Below are 16,086 nucleotides of genomic sequence, written 5' to 3'. Positions count from 1 at the left end.
ACCAGCTGTGAAGAGCAGAAGCATCCATCCAGTGTGCTGGTCTGGGAGAGGGCTGGGTGAGCAAAACACCTGAGCAGGAACAGGCCCAAGGCTGAAGTACCAGCTATGGCCCCAGCCTCTCAGCCCAGGACAGAAGTCTGTTGGAGTGCAGAGCCTGCAGCCATGGGAGAAGCTAGCCCAGAGACCTCCAACCCACAGTCTAAAGGTTTGAAACTCACCTTCTAAAATTTCCAGGAGCCATAATTGCCAAGTAAAATGGCTCAAATCCCTCCCTTGAATAAACTGAGAGAATAAAACCTCAGGAGAAACAGAGGAGCCAGAAGGGGGACTTCAGTAACAAGAGAAGTGGGGGAGAGGGCCCTTCCTGTGGTGGTGGAAGGAGACTAGTGCAGGAAGAGAGGTGTCCCAGCAGCCTTCACCTCAGCAGAACAATGAGAGTAACTGAGCCCCAGGGGGTGGAGATAACTGATGTCAATGCCAGGACCCCAGACTTGGCTTTGCACAGCCAGGGGTAGTGGCAGTCACCAGCACAGACAAGAGCTGAGACCACCCATTCTGTAGAACAGTCCTGAGGAAGAGGAGACCCCCACCAGCAGACAGACCACCCCTCCCCCACACTTCACGAAAACAGAAGCCATAGCACATAAAACTAGATCCCAACACAAGAAACTTGGGACAGAGCCCCCTGAGCCCCCGAAGCAGAGATCCACTTCAGAAACCAGGATGAAAAAAAAAACACCATGAAAAAGAATACCAAGAAGCTTTCAAAGATGATAGATTCATATTATGGAGACAGGGAAGTTCAAAATACCAATTTAGAAGAGGACAGCAAGGACGCTGCACCCACACCTAAAAACTCAAAAGAGAAAGTGAACTGGTTTCCAGACCAAAAAGCATTCCTGGAAGAAATCAAGGAGGACTTTAAAAACCAAATTAGGGAGGTAAAAGAAAAAATATAAAAAATTCAATGAGGAAAACAAGTCTTTAAAAGGTAAAATCAGGGAATTGGTTAAGGAATATCAGAATATAATTGTAGAAAATGTCTCACTAAAAAGGAAAATCATCCAAATGGAAAAGGAGATAGAGAAGATAAAAGAATGAAACAAAACATTAAAAATTAGAATTGGACAGGTAGAAGGTAATGACTCTATGAGACATCAAGAATAAATCAAACAAAATCTAAAAAATGAAAAAAAATAGAATAAAATGTGAAATATCTGACTGGACAAACAACCGACCTGGAAAATAGATCCAGGAGAGACATTCTAAGAAGTATTGGTCTACCTGAAAGCCATAATCAGAAAAAGAGCCTGGACAATATCTTCCATGAAATCCTTAAGTATAATTGCCAAGAGGTCCTAGAACCAGAGGGTAAAATTGTCATCAGAAGAATCCATCGATCACCTCCTGAAAAGATCTCAAATTGAAAACTCCAAGAAACATTATAGCCAAATTCCAGAACTACCAGGTCAAGGAGGAAATCCAGCAAGCAGCTAGAGAGAAACAACTAAAAATATCATAGAACTACAGTCAGGATCACACAGGGTGTTTCAGGTTCTACATTAAAAGACAGGAGAAATTAGAATATGATATTCCAAAAGGCAAAGGAGCTTGGACAACAACCAAGGATCAACTACCCAGCAAAACTGAGCATAATTTTCCAGGCAAGGAGATGGACGTTCAATGAAATAAGGGAATTCCAGACCTTCCTGATGAAAAGGCCAGAATGTGATCTCCAAATATAAAACTCAAGAGAGACATAAAAAGGAAAATCAGGGGGGAAAACCCCTAGTTAATCAATAAGGCTAATTAATTACATCATTATATAGGATTATTTTGTTTTATGTAAATTATGTATACCAATCTTGAGAACAGTATACTCATTATGATAATTGAAAGGGATAATCATAGACTGTGGATATCAGCATAAAATTACCAATATAATGACAAAAATATAATTAAGAGATATAAAGGGATGGTTCTGGGAGAAGAGGTAAGGAGGTAGTAGAAAAGGGTAAATAATATTACATGAAGAGGCACAAAACCATATTGTAGTAGAGGGAAAGAAGGGAGGGAGAAGAGCAGTATTTGAGCTTTACTCTCATCACATTTGGTCAAAGAAGGGAATAACATACCCTGATAAGTATAAAAATCTAACTTGGCTTACAGGTAAGAGGGGAAAGGGAAAAATAAGGGAGGGGGTGGTCAGAAGGGAGGGAAGAAGTAGCAAGTGGAAAATGGTAAGATAATGGAGGGGAATGAAGAGGGAGGGTAAAGTGAGGAAGGCAGTGGTCAAAAGGAAAAATCTGTTGAGGAGTGGAAGGGGAAAGGGAGAAATAAAAGCATAAACAGGGGGGAAATAGGATAGAGAAAAAGACACAGATAGTAATCATAACTGTGAATTTGAATGGGATGAACTGTCCCATAAAATGGAAGCAGATAGCAGAATGGATTAAAAACCATAGTCCTGGAGGCAGAGCCAAACTGGAAAGCAGGGACTTGTGTGAGCTCCCTCCCAGGTCCCTCCAAACACCTATAAAAATGGCTCTGGAAAATTCAAGAACTGCAGAACCCACAAAATAGCAGAGGGAAGCAGGGCTGCAACCCAGGGCAGCCTGGATGGTCGCTGGGTAAAGCCTATCACACAGGGATGGGGAGCAGAGCAGAGCAGAGCCCAGCGTGGGCCACACAGACTGAACAGACCAGGAGCTGGGCAGAACAGGCCCTAGTGCCCTGAATCAGTGAGCTGTGGCAGGTACCAGGCTTCTCAACCCACAAAAACCAAAGACAACAGAAAAGGTTAGTGGGAAAAACTGCTGCAGGGACAGAGTGAAAGGAGTTCATGATTTGGGCACTGCCCCAGGGGCAGCAGAGGTGGTGCAGCTACAGAACTACAGCTGCAGTTGCTTCTGGCCCCAGGCCCACGTGGTGGGAAGAATTAAGTGGTGAATCTGAGCAGGAGTGCAGAGCCAGCACAGATCTGAGTCACGGTCCAGGGTGGCGATTCTTAGGGGAGGAGTAGTGCTGGTGCGGCAGAGCTTGCTGTGTAGCTCTGAAAACAACAGTGCAGCCCCTCAAGCTTGGGATGAAGGACTCAATACTCTACAAGCAGTCATACCCTCACGAAAAACTCAAGGGTCAAATAAGTTGGTTGGGAACATGGCCAGGCAGTGAAAATGGACTCAGATTCAGACTCAGACTTTGGAATCTTTCTTTGGTGACAAAGAAGACCAAAAACATACAGCCAGAAGAAGTGAACAAAGTCAAAGAGACTACATCAAAAGAATCCAAGAAAAAGTTGAATGGGTCTCAGGCCATGCAAGACCTCAAAAAGCATTTGGAAAAGCAAGTTAGAGAAGTAGAAGAAATATTGGGAAGAGAAATGAGAGTGATGTGGGAGAACCACCAAAAACAAGTCAATAACTTGCCAAAGGAGACGCAAAAAACTGAAGAAAATAACACCTTAAAAATAGACTAACTCAAATGGCAAAAGAGCTCCAAAAAGTCAGTGAGGAGAAGAATGCCTTGAAAGGCAGAATTAGCCAAATGGAAAAGGAGGTCCAAAAGACCACTGAAGAAAATACTACCTTAAAAGTTAGATTGGAGCAAGTGGAAGCTAGTGACTTGATGACAAATCAAGATATTATAAAACAGAACCAAAGGAATGAAAAATCGGAAGACAATTGAAAAAAAAACACTGACCTAGAAAATAGATCCAGGAGAGATAATTGAAAAATTACTGGAATACCTGAAAGCCATGTTCAAAAAAAGAACCTAGATATCATCTTTCAAGAAATGATCAAGGAGAACTGCCCTAATATTCTAAAGCCAGAGGGTAAAATAGAAATTGAAAGAATCCACCAATCACCTCCTGACAAAGATGCCAAAAAGAAAACTCCTAGAAATATGGTTGCCAAATTCTAGAGCAATCAGATCAAGGAGAAAATACTGCAAGCAGCCAGAAAGAAAACAATTTAAGTATTGTGGAAACACAATCAGGATAATACAAGATCTAGCAGCTTCTACATTAAGGGAATGAAGGGCTTGGAATATGATATTCTGGAGGTCAGTGGAGCTAGGATTAAAACCAAGAATCACCCACCAGCAAAACTGAATATCATGCTCCAAGGCAAAATATGTACTTTCAACAAAATATAGGACTTTTAAGCTTTCTCAGTGAAAAGACCAGAGCTGAACAAAAAATTTGCCTTTCAAACAAAAGAAGCAAGAGAAGCATGAAAAGGTAAACAAGAAAGAAAAATCATAAGGGACTTACTAGAGTTGAACTGTTTGGTTTACATTCCTACATGGAAAGATGATGTGTATAACTCATGAGACCTCAGTATTAGGGTACCTGAAGAGAGAGAGAGAGAGAGAGAGAGAGAGAGAGAGAGAGAGAGAGAGAGAGAGGGAGGGAGGGAGAGAGAGCACAGAGTGAGTTGAATATGAAGGGAGGATATCTAAAAAAATAAAATCAAATTAAGGGATGGAGAGAAATATATTGAGAGAGGGAGAAAGGGAGAGATAGAATGGGGTAAATTACCTCACATATAAGTGGCAAGAAAAAGCAGTTCTGTAGGAAGGGAAGAGGGGGCAGATGAGGAGGAAAGCGTGAATCTTGCTCTCATCAGAATCGACCTGAGGAGGGAATAATATACACACTCAAGTGGGTATCTTACCTCACTGGAAAGAAAGAGGAAGGAGATAAAAGAGGGGGACAATAGAAGGGAGGACAGATAGGGGGAGGAGGTAATCAAAAACAAACACTTTCAAAAAGGGACGGGGTCAAGGGACAAAACTGAACAAAGGGGGATAGGAGAGGAAGGAGCACAATATAGTTAGTCTTTCACAACATGAGTATTGTGGAAGGGTTTTACATAATGACACTCATGTGGCCTATGTAGAATTGCTTTCCTTCTTAGGGAGGGTGGGTGGGGAGGGAAGAGGGGAGAGAATGTGGAACTCAAAGTTTTACAAACAGATGTTCAAAAAAAAGTTTTTGCATGCAAGTAGGAAATAAGATATACAGGCAATGGGGCATAGAAATCTATCTTGCCCTACAAGAAAGCAAGGGAAAAGGGGATGGGGGGGGAGTGGGGTGACAGAAGGGTTGACTGACTGGGGAACAGGGCAACCAGAACGTATGCCATCTTGGAGTGGGGGGAGGGTAGAAGTGGGGAGAAAATTTGTAATTCAAACTTGTGAAAATGCTGAAAACTAAAAATAATAAATAAATAAATAAATAAATAAATAAATAACCGAATAAATAAATAAATAAATAAATTTTCAAACAAGAAGAAATTTGATTGATCTCAATAACTTACATACCAATGCACCAATATGTGAGGAAAATCATCCAAGTAACCTGATTTATTTTATACTTACTTTGATATAGCATTTTATTTTTGGTTACATGGTCAGATAATTTTAACATTCATTTTTAAATAAAATTTCAAGTTCCAAATTTCTCCCTTCCTCCTTCCCTTTTATTTTACCCTATATGGTAAACAATTTTACATATATATATATATATATATATATATATATATATATATATATATATATATAGGCAGTCTTGTAAAACATGTCTGTATTAGGCATGTTGTGAAAGAAGAAACAGAACAAAAGGGAAAAAAAGATGAAAAATAAAGTGAAAATAATATGCTTTGATCTGCAGACTCTGTAAGTTCTTTCCTTGGATGTGGATAACAATTACCATCAGGAGTCTTGCGAAATTTTCTTGGATCATTATACTGCTAATAAGTACTAAGTCAATCCTAGTTGATCATCATGCAATGAACAACCTGATTTCTTAAGACTTCCATTGTTTTGCCATCACCTTTCTCTCTTGCTCTTCTTCCTTCCTACACTATCTACTCTGTGCTCAATATAAATGACAGTTTAGGGAAACCAGTCTTCCCAAGGAAAAGATCTACATTGGATTGTAGTGGCTCTACTTTCCTTACTGTTCCCCATGGTTGCAAATTGAATTGTACTTCTCACTTATTCCTCTCATGTCACTGCTTCAGTAAGTACAAATGGCTTTCCTTTTCGATCCTTCTTTTTCAAATTCATGGTCATTACTTTAGAGCATATTGTCACCAAATAATATATTAACTAGTTCAACTGCCAGTCTATTTCCATTACAATCCTACTTTCTGGGAAATAAGGAAGAAGTGTACCTTCTAATCACTAAAGCCCTATTCAGAGTATCAGGGATTTAGAACTGGAAAAGAACTTACAGGTCATCTAGTCTAATGCTTATATTCTGCAGCCTGAGAAACTGTGTCCAAGTGGAGAGAATCGAATAATAGATGTAGTAATTCCCAGACTAGTCTGGAATAGAATCCACATCCTTTGACTCCAAATCCATTCCTCTTTCCATTCTTCTACATATGCCCTTGATTCCATCCCTTTTCAACTTCTACAAAAGATTCCTATTGGTTTAATTATCTCTATACTAGTAACTGCTGCCATCAGACTTTGGAGTGATAGATAGAGTCCTAGACTTGGAATCATTAAAACCTAGGTTCAAATTCCACCTCAGGTATTTATTAGTTGTATGATCTTGTAAAAGCAAATTAACCTCTTTGTGCTTCATCTATAACTTCTTTTTCCTCATCTACAAAGTGAAGGATGATAAATTTTAAACTCCCAGCTCTAAATATGCTATCATATATTTATGTATGATCACATGCATATGTATATGTGTAGATATACATAGATATGCGTATAGATATACATATATAGGTATATATGTGCATAGATACATACACATATACATTCACATACACACACACACACACACACACACATATATATATGTATATACATACATATATCTACATACACATATTTTCTTTTGCCAGGACTATCACAATTTATCTCCATCTTTTTTCTCTCTTTACCCCAATCCATCTTCCACATAGCTGCCAAAATGTTTTAATATTTTTTCCTGAAAGTGCAAATTAAACCATTTTCTCATATGATTTAACATACTTAAGAGGCTTTCTGTTCCTTTTAGGATTAAGCTGAGTGGACAGAGATCCACCCTCAATGCATATAATATCTAGGTCCAAGTCTTGCACTTACACATAATGTTTGTGACTCTGCAGCAAGTCACATTGTCCCAGGGCCCTGGACAACTACACAAAAATTGTGGAGAAAGTGCCAACCTTTATAGGTAGAATGAGTTCCATCACCTAACACTTCCCTATGGTAGTAAAATCACAGATCTAGTATAATTCATCAAATATAACTTTCTCTGTCTAGCATTTAAATATCTTCACATCCAGGCCCCATCTTACATTTACAAACTTATTACACATTACTCCCCTCTACTTCAGAGTACAGTTAAAATGTCTTTCTTCCTGTTCCTTATAAACCATATTTAATTTCCCTCTTCCATGCCTTTGCAATAGATTCCTCTTCCATCTGTGTATTCTGCTTATTCCTTACTTCCCCTTTCAGTAATTGCTGTTTTCCTTCAAAACTCACTTCAACCACCTCCTTCTTCAAAAGTTCTATTTTCCAGCTTCCTCTACCCCCGCTGCTTGTGCTCTCCTACCATTGACCTAAGATTATCTATTATCTCTTTTGTATATTCCCATATATTTTCATGTTCCCCCTCACCCATTAGGGCATGAGCTCCCTAAAAGTCAGGAAATTTCATTTATGTAACCTAGCCTAGCACCTAGCACAATGCCAGGCACATAGTAGGCTTTTAATTAATCCTTGTTGATATAGAAGAAGAGAGAGCTTGCTCTTAATGCACTGGGGAAGAAAGCAAATGGTATTATATTATTTTAACAAGTTTCCAACTGTAACTTTTGGAGTAAACATTTGGAGTTTCTGTTTTAAAACACAGCCCAGAATACATACTCTTCAAAGACTATTTGGCTTGGGAGTGATGACTGAAGAATTACTGCTCTGAGGGCATGTTATTGTAAGATGCACCTGAAAGGAATAGCACTCATTCTGCACTGCAGTATCATTGAGATCAAGATTAACAGTCATCTGCAGGAATTTTCTTAGATACCCATAAGTTTTTGGTGAGCTGTACATAGAGAAAATCAGGGGCTCACTGCTGAAATGACAGCTTTTTTTAATATAGGTCAGAGATCATAAATCTACATGTTGAAGTTGCTATTAAAGAACCACTCTTACCTTCCTATCCATACTAAGCTCACTTGGACTTCAGTGCTTTTCTCATCTTTCCATATTCATCTTTATATCTTTACAGTCATCCCAGACCTTGAAAGCTGCTTCCTTAGATAAGATCACTGACCTCTGAGTGATGATTTTCATCTTCCTTCCTTTGATACCCTCCTCCTGCACTCCAAATTCTGATTCTCTGCCATGATATCAACTTGCCCAATATTACTGTTTTATCCTTTTTAGTATTAAACAATTTCTAGTCCTTGGTCTGCCAGTTTCCTTCTCTACTCTTCTGACCCAGCTTGTCCCATTAATCTCCAATGCTCAGTGTTTCAAACAGTGGATTTAGGGTGTTTCCAAATATCAGCATCCACCTCCAACCCTCAACTTCTTACCATTTACCATAACTTATTACTTATTAAGTAATGCCTGAATACTTTGTAAGAACAAAGGAATATAGGAAACAGAGATTACCAGATAGCCTTAGAACATTGACCCAACCAATATCCTCTTTTGTCTATGGCAAATAAATCTCATTTTAGAGAAAGGTACACAAAGATAAAGGATTGAGCATTCTTTTCTAAACAGCATAGATCCATATCTGAGAGCTAGAATTTTCTTTCTGACATTTATAGAAATTAGGTTGAGGAAATAAATGTATAGGCTTATTATACACACATGCATATAAACAAACATATATACATATGTATAGACAATATGCATACACATATCAGAGTACACAAATGCACAGACAAATATCTTTTGATACATTCAACAAGAGTCAAACGATTTCTGCTTTTAAATGCACATGGTCCAACTTAGACTTTTTGCAGAGGAATAGAGGGAAATAACATATTATTTCTTACAACTTAACTATTTATGAACCAGTAGGGTTCATTCATTATTAGTTTACATTTCCTTCTAAAAGAGTGGTTGTAGTTGAGAAGTTTCGCTATGGCTGCTTATAGAATTTTGTAACCATCAACCTGAGTTTACACTGTTACAAATAAAATGATTTCCTCCCTGAAAAGAAAAAAAAACCATAATGCTACACTATGCTCTTTACAAGAAACACATTTGAAACAGGGGGATACAGACAGAGTAAAGGTAAAAGACTAGAGTAGAATATATTTTGCTTCAGCTAAAGTAAAAACAAAAGCAGGGGTAGCAATCCTAATCTCAGACAAAGCAAAAACAAAGATAGATCTAATTAAAAGAGATAAGGAAGACACTACATCCTGCTAAAAGGCACCATAAACAATGAAGCAATATCATTGTTTAACATATATGCCCTAAGTGCTATGGCTTGCAGATTCTTGGAGGAGAGGTTAAGGGAGTTACAGGAAGAAATAGACTGCAAAACTATAATAATGGGAGACGTCAACCTCCCCCTCTCTGAACTTGATAAATCTAACTGCAATATAAACAAGAAAGAAGTTAAGGAGGTGAACAGAATTTTACAAAGGGCATATATGATAGACCTCTGGAGAAAACTGAATGGGGATAAAAAGGAATATTCTTTTTCTCAGCAGTACATGGCACATGTTCAAAAATTGACCATGTACTAGGGCATAAAAACCTCATAATCGAAAGCAGAAAGGCAGAAGTAGTGAAAGCATCCTTGTCAGATCACAATGCAATAAAAATTATTTGTAATAAAGAACCAGGGAAATATAAACTAAAAATTAATTGGAGACTAAATAATGTAATTCTAAAGAAGGAATGGGCCAAAGAACAAATCATAGAAAAAAATTAATAACTTCATTCAAGAGAATGACAATGATGAGATAACATACCAAAACTTATGGGATGCAGCAAAAGCAGTTCTTAGGGGAAGTTTTATACCTCTAAATGCTTACATGAATAAAATAGAGAAAAAAGAGATCAAAGAATTGGGCACACAAGTAAAAAGCTAGAAAAAGAACAAATTGAAAATCCCCAATTAAATAGCAAATTAGAAATACTGAAAATCAAAGGAGAGATTAATAAAATCAAAATGAAGAAAACTATTGAATTAATAACTTAAACCAAGAGCTGGTTTAAAAAAACAATAAAATTGATAAACTTTGGTCAATTTGATTTAAAAAAAAGAAGAAAATCAAATTACTAGTGTCAAAAAATGTAAAGGGTGAATTCACCTGCAATGAAGAGGAAATTAAAACAATAATCAGGAATTATTTTGCCCAATCATATGCCCATAAATTTGAGAAACTTAGGGGTATGGATGAATATCTAGAAAAATATAAATTGCCCAGATTAATAGAAGAGGAAGTAAAATTCCTAAATAACCCCATCTCAGAAAAAGAAATTGAACAAGCCATCAATGAACTCCCTAGGGAAAAATCTCCAGGACCAAATGGTTTTACATGTGGATTTTATCAAACATTTAAGGAATAATTAATTTCTATACTTCATAGACTATTTGGGAAAATAGGTGAAGGAATCCTACCAAATTGTTTTTATGACACAAATATGATACTAATACCCAAACCAGGAAGATCAAAACAAGAGAAAGAAAATTATAGACCAATTTCCCTAATGAATATTGATTCAAAAATTTTAAATAAAATATTATCAAAAAAGATTGTAGCAACTTATCATGAGAATAATACACAAAAACCAGGTAAGATTTATTCCAGGAATGCAAGGCTGGTTCAATATTAGGAAAACTATCAAAATAATTGAGCATATCAACAACAAAATTGGCAGAAACCATATGATCATCTCAATAGATGCAGAAAAAGCCTTTGACAAAATATAACAACCATTCCTTCTAAAAAAACACTAGAAAGCATAGGAGAAAAAGGAGCCTTCCTTAAAATTATAAATAGCATCTACCTAAAACCATCAACAAACACTATTTGTAATGGGGATAAGCTAGATGCATTCCCAATAAGATCAGGGGTGAAACAAAGATGTCCATTATCACCCCTAAATTCAATTTGGTACTAGAAACATTAGCTGTAGCAATAACAGGAGACAAAGAAATTGAAGGAATTAGAATAGGAAAAGAAGAAGCTAAATTATCACTTTTTGCAGATGATATGATGATTTGCTTAGAGAATCCCAGAGAATCAATTAAAAAACTACACTACTTGAAATAATAAACAACTTTAGCGAAGTTGCAGGATATAAAATAAACCCACATAAATCCTCAGCATTCCTATACATTACTAACAAAGCCCAACAGCAAAAGATAGAGAAATTCCATTCAAAGTTACTGTGGATGCTATAACATATTTGGGAGTCTATCTGCCCAGAGAAACTCAGGGGCTATATTAACATAAATATGAAACACTTTTCACACGAATAAAGTCAGATCTAAATAAGTGGAAAAATATCAGTTGCTCATGGTTAGGCTGAGCTAATATAATAAAAATGACAATTTTACCTAAACTAATTTATTCATTCAGTGCCATACCAATCAAATTACCAAAAAAATTATTTTACAGAGCTGGATAAAATAATAACCAAATTCATCTGGAGGAACAAGAGGTCTAGAATATCTAAGGGATTAATGAAAAGAAATGCTAGGAAAGGTGGCCTAGCCATACAAGATATTAAACTGTACTATCAAGCATCAGGCATCAAATGGTAGTATAAAACAGCAGCCATCAAACTACCTTGTACTGGCTAAGAAATAGAGTCGTGAATCAGTGGAAGAGGTTAGGTACACAAGACACAGTAGTCAGTGACTATAGCAGTCTACTCTTTGATAAACCCAAAGAATCCAGCTTCTGGGCTGAGAATTCACTATTTCACAAAAGCTGCTGAGAAAATTGGAAACTGGGCATAGACCAATCAATATCTTACACCATATAAAGTCAAAATGGGTTTATGATTTAGGAATAAAGGCTGATACTATAAGCAATTTGAGAAAGCAAGGAATAGTTTACCTATCAGATTTATGGAAATGCAAAGACTTCATGACACAATGAGAGATAGAGAGCATTATAAAATGCAAAATGGATAATTTTGATTATGTTAAATTGAAATGTTTTGTATAAAAAAAGCCAATGCAACAAAGATTAGGAGGAAAGCAGAAAATTGGGAGACAACCTTTACCACTAGTGTCTCTGATAACGGCCTGATCTCTAAAATATATGGGGAACTGAGCCAAATTTACAGGAATACAAGTCATTCCCCAACTGAGAAATGGTCAAAGGATATGAACAGGCAGTTTTCAGATGAAGAAATTAAATCTATCTATAGGCATATGAAAAAATGCTTGAAATCAATACTGATTAGAGAAATGCAAATCAAAACAACTCTTAGATACCACATCTCTCCTATCAGATTGAGTAACATGACAAAACAGGAAAATGATAAATACTGGAGAGGATGTGGGAAAATTGGAACATTGTTACATTGCTGGTGGAGTTGTGAACTGATCCAGCCATTCTGGAGAGCAATTTGGAACTATGCCCAAATGGCTCTAAAATGTTCATACCCTTTTATCCAGCAATACCACTTCTAGGGTTGTATCCCAAAGAGATCACACAAGTGGGAAAAGGACCCATATGTACTAAAACATATGCACAACCACAGATATATTGATTCTGTGATGACTAACCCTAATAGACTTCACTCTTCTCAGCAATACAAGGTGCAAAGACAATTCCAAAGGACTCATGATGGAGAGACCTGTCTACATCCAGAGAACAAACTATGGAGTCTAAATGCAGATTGAGGCGCACTGTATGATCTCCATTTTTCCCTTTGTTTTTTCTCCTCTTTTGTTTTTGTTCTTGTTTTTTTTTGGGGGGGCGGGGGGCTAGGGGTGTTGTTTCTTCTTTCTCATGATTCATTCCATCAGTCACAATTCTTCTTTACAACTTGATTATTGTGTAAATAAGTTCAATGTGAAGTTATATGTAAAAGATATATAGGATTCCATGCCGTCTTGGAGAGGTAGTGGGGGGAGGAAAATCTGGAACTCAAAATTATGTGGAATTGAGTGTTGTAAACTAAAAATAAAAAATGTCAATTATAAAAAATATAAGTAAATATAAAAGCTCAAGTGTGACTTTAGAAAGAAAATTCAGTTGAATAAGGAGACCAGAAGCCAAAATGTGCAAGATTTAAAATCAAATAAGAAAAGAGGAAGTCAAGGCAGTAAGCATAGAGGATTTTCCCAAAGAATTTGGCCAGGTAGAGGAGAGGAGATAGAGAATGGTAGCTAGTAGGAAATATGGATTGAGTAAGCATTTTTTTAAGAATGAGAGAGACAGAGTGTCTGTGGCATCAGGGAAACAACCAGTACACCAAGGATCAGTGAAAGAATGATGATAATAAAAGGAGAAACCTACTGAAGATTGAAGATGCAATGGCATCTAGGGTAGATATAGAATTATTTACCTTGGCAAAGAGAATGGCTCTCTCATTATATGAAATAGAGGTAAAAGAAGGTCCAAGGAAAGATGACTTAGTGATGTGACTTGAAAAGGAGGAGAGAAGGAGGCACTGTTGGTCAATGGTTTCCAACCATTTGGTGAAGTATGGGGCAAAGCCTTTAGTGAGGGGAGTGAAAGGGGAAATGCCAATGTGTCAGTTAAGAAAAGGGAATAAAAAGGCTTGAATAGTGTCCATGGCAGTGGGGTGGGAAATTGATTAGTGAACTATTAGGATTTCATTCCTTTTGTGAAGACCAGATTGAGATTTTATAACAAATTTGTAGTTGACTACATATAGTTTCATGATTTTCTCCTAAATTTAGCATTTGAATAAGAGAAAATTTAGCAGATAGTGGGAGTAATCCAATGTTCGAGCTTGACATGACATGATAGGACGATTAAGGGAAGGGATTTAAGGGTAGAGAATGGTATAGATTTGAACCAATTCATCAAATGAATCAAGACAAGGAAGGAAGGAAGGTATAGCCAGCACAGCAGTAATTGTCTGGGAAAGAACTGATGAGTGGAAAGATTGGAGGCCAAAGTCAGGAGAAGTAATAAGGTTGGGGTATATATTACTATCTCTTCCTGAAAGGTTTTGTTTGTGGTAGGATTGCTGGTGATTTATGTGGATTTATTTTATATCCTGCTACTTTGCTAAAATTATTAATTATTTCAGCTTACTTTTTAATTGAGTCTTTTGGATTTTCCAAGTATATCATCATATCATCTGCAAAAATAAAGAGTTTTATTATCGCATTCCCTATTCTGATTTTTTTCTTTTTCTTTTTCTTCTCTTATTACTATTGCTAGAATTTCCAATATGACATTGAATAATACTGGTGACAATGAGCATCCTTGTTTCACACCTATCTTCATGGGAAGGATTCTAGTGTATCCCCATCATTAAAAATTCTTGTTGATGATTTTAGATAAATGCTTTTTTATCAATTTTAAGGAAAAATCAATTTTTTGCCAATACATTCAAGTGTTTTAATAGAAATAAGGATTGTACTTTAACAAAATCTTTTTCTGCCTCTGTTGATATAATTATATGATTTCTTTATACATTTATTATTGATAAAATCAATTATGTTAATAGTCTTCCTTACATTAATCCATCCCTGAATTCTTGGTATAATCCCCTGTTGTTTATAATGTATATTTTGTAATGTACTGTTGCAATGTTACAGGTAGTAGAATTTTTGTATCCATATTAGTTAATGAAATTGGGTTATAATTTTCTTTCTTTGTTTTTACTCTTCCTGGTTTAGGTAACAGTACAATATTTGTTTCATAAGAGGAGTTTGGTAGGATCCCTTCTTTGCCTATTATTCCAAATAATTTATTTAATATTGGAATTGGTTGAGCTTTAAATGTTTGAATTAACTTGTAAATCTGTCTGGTTTTAGTTTTTTTTTTTCTTAAGAAGTTCATTTATGGCCTGTTCAATCTCTTTTTCTACAACAGGTCTATTCAGATATTCCATTTCCTCTTCTGCTAATCTAGGTAATTTATATTTTTTGTAAATTTTTTTTACATTTAACTTAAATTATTAAATTTATTGGCCTATAATTGGGTAAAATAACTCATAATTCCTTTAATTTCATCTTCATTAGTGGTATATTCACACTTTTCATTTTTGACACTAGTCATTTGGTTTTCTTCTCTCTTTTTAAAATCAAAATGATTAATGGTTCATCTATTTCATTAGTTTATCATAAAAACAACCCTTAGTTGTATTTATTAATTCAGTTTTTATACTCAATTTTATTAATGTCACTTAACTGACCCAACCGTTTTGAAAAGCAGACTGGAATTATGCCCAAAGAGTTATTAAACTGCCTGTCCCCTTTGACCCAACAATACCACTACAAGGTATACTTCCAAAGACATTCACAAAAAAAGTGAAATAACTTATATGTTCTGAAATATTTAAAGCAGTTCCTGTTTTGGCATCAAAGAACTTGAAATTGCAAGGATGCCCATCAATTGGGGAATGGCTAAACAAGTTGTGGTACATAATTGTGATGGAATACTACTGTGCTATAAAAAATGATGAGCTCGATGATCTTGGAAAAACATGGTAGACTTGCACAAAATAATGAAAAATGAAATGAGTAGAAACAAGAGGTCAATGTATACAGTAACAGTAATATTGTTTTAAGAATAACTTTGAGCAAATAAGTCATTTTGACTATTATAAATTCCCAAATTAATTACAAAGGGTATGTGAAGCAAGATGTTATCTTCATCAAGAAGATCTGATAAATAGAAGTAGGAATAAAATTATTTTTATCTATGTATGCATATTTGTGTCAGGATAGGGGAAGAGGAAGGAAAAAGGGGGAAAAAGAAATGTACATGATAACTATTATATATTTTAAAAGAAAAACAAGTTATTTGTAATAGATTTGTAGTTTCAAGTGCAATCACTTTTTATTGCATAAATTAAAAACAAGTAACCTTTTACAAAGAAAAACAAAACAATAATGCTGGGGGTTGAAAGCACAGAGAAAGATGGAATAATAAAGTA

This window comes from Trichosurus vulpecula, chromosome 8 (genome assembly GCF_011100635.1).
Source record: "Trichosurus vulpecula isolate mTriVul1 chromosome 8, mTriVul1.pri, whole genome shotgun sequence".
In the NCBI taxonomy this organism is placed as follows: domain Eukaryota; kingdom Metazoa; phylum Chordata; class Mammalia; order Diprotodontia; family Phalangeridae; genus Trichosurus; species Trichosurus vulpecula.
Note: the sequence above shows the minus strand (reverse complement) of the source record.